Genomic DNA, 2,500 nt, shown 5'->3' with positions numbered 1-2,500 from the left:
TCTACAGGACCAGATTAGAACGTATGCCTCTGAATCGATACAGAAGCAGGCTGTTCTCTAATCTTTTCGCCTATCAAGAGAGATGTCAGTTGATTTCAGCTATGATCGAATTATTCCATATGAATTTACACATATGTACTTATAATCAAAATTAGCCGGAGTTTGTGACGCGTGGATATTCATGATAGTTATGTCGCCAACATTTGCGACTTACATGATTTGAAATACAGTAAGACAGATATATTTGAAATGATTTAAGGTACCTTCTTCATATCCGTTATAAGCATGAATATCCTTAAAATTCTGAGACCTAATATCCTAATATGATTTTTAAAAGTATTATTACTCTATTACCAGCAAAGCTACGTCCCTTGTTAGAAAAGGAGGACGCTATAAGCCCAAGGGCTCCAGTAGGGAAAATAGCCCAGTGAGGAAAGGAAATAAGGAAATAGAAGTGTACCTGAGTGTACCCTCAAGCAAGAGAACTCTAACCCAAGACAGTGAAAGATCATGGCACAGAGGCTATGACAGTATCCAATACCAGAGAATCACGGTTTAATTTTGGAGTGTCCTTCTCCTAGAACAGCTAGGCTACTTACCATAGCTAAAGAGTCTCTTCTACCTTTACCAAGAGGAAAGTAGCTACTAAACAATTACGGTGCGGTAGTTAAACACTTGAGTGAAGAAGAATTTTTTCGGTTATCTTAGTGTTGTCAGGTGTATGAGAAAAGAGGAGAATTCGTAAAGAATATTATTATTATTATTATTATTATTATTATTATTATTATTATTATTATTATTATTATTATTACTAGCCAAGCTACAACCCTAGTTGGAAAAGCAAGATGCCATAAGCCCAAGGGCTCCAACAGGAAAAAATATCCCAGTGTGGAAAGGAATTAAGGAAATAAATAAATGATGAGAACAATTTAACAATAAATCATTCTAAAAACAGTAACAACTTCAAAACAGATATGTCATATATAAACTATAAAAAGACTTATGTCTGCCTGTTCAACATAAAAACATTTACTGCAAGTTTGAACTTTTGAAGTTCTACTGATTCAACTACCCGATTAGGAAGATCATTCCACAACTTGGTAACAGCTGGAATAAAACTTCTAGAATACTGTGTAGTATTGAGCCTCATGATGGAGAAGGCCTGGCTATTAGAATTACCTGCCTGCCTACTATTACGAACAGGATGGAATTATCCAGGAAGATCTGAATGTAAAGGATGGTCAGAGTTATGACAAATCTTATGCAACATGCATAATGAACTAATTGAACGACGGTGCCAAAGATTAATATCTAGATCAGGAATAATAAACTTAATAGACCTTAAGTTTCTGTCCAATAAATTAAGATGAGAATCAGCAGCTGAGGACCAGACAGGACAACAATACTCAAAAAAAGGTAGAATGAAAGAATTAAAACCCTTCTTCAGAATAGATTGATCACCGAATATCTTGAAAGACTTTCTCAATAAGCCATTTCTTTGTGCAATGGAAGAAGACACAGGCCTAATGTGTTTCTCAAAAGTAAATTGGCTGTCGAGAATCACACCTAAAATTTTAAAAGTCATACAATGTTAAAGAAACATTATCAATACTGAGATCCGGATGTTGAGGAGCCACTGTCCTTGACCTACTTACAATCAAACTTTGAGTTTTGTTAGGGTTCAACTTCATACCCCATAATTTGCACCATGCACTAATTTTAGCTAGATCTCTATTAAGGGATTCACCAACCCCAGATCTACATTCAGGGGATGGAATTGATGCAAAGAGAGTAGCATCATCTGCATATGCAACAAGCTTGTTTTCTAGGACAAACCACACGTCATGTGTATATAGTATGAAAAGTAATGGGCCAAGAATACTACCCTGCGGAACACCAGATGGCACATTCCTATACTCACTATGATACCCATCAACAACAACTCTTTGAGATCTCATACTTAAAAAATTAATGATAATGCTAAGAAACGACCCACCCACTCCTAAATGTTTTAGTTTGGAAACAAGGGCCTCATGATTAACACGGTCTAAGGCATTACTAAAATCAAGGCCAATCATACGAACTTCCTGACCACAATCAAGGGATTTATGTACAGAATTGGCGATTGTAAGAAGTGCATCACATGCTCCAAGGCCTTTATGAAAACCAACTTGCAAACTAGGGAATAGATGATTACCTTCAGCAAACCTATTAAGGCGTTTTGCCGGAAGACGTTCAAAAACTTTAGATAATATGGGAGTTATAGAAATTGGGCGGTAATCAGTTGGACTTGAGCTACCACAAACACATTTACAATGAGGAGTAACATAACCAGTTCTCCAACAAGTGCTAAAAGCTCCTCTTCTTGCTAACTTGCGCAAAATAACAGATAACTTTGGAGCTAAGAAATCTGCAGTCTTTATAAAAAACAAAGGAAAAATACAATTTGGGTCTACACCTCCATAAGCATCAAGGTCCATCAACAACAAAGCTTTAATTT

Source organism: Palaemon carinicauda, chromosome 7 (genome assembly GCF_036898095.1).
Source record: "Palaemon carinicauda isolate YSFRI2023 chromosome 7, ASM3689809v2, whole genome shotgun sequence".
Classification (NCBI taxonomy): Eukaryota; Metazoa; Arthropoda; class Malacostraca; order Decapoda; family Palaemonidae; genus Palaemon; species Palaemon carinicauda.
Note: the sequence above shows the minus strand (reverse complement) of the source record.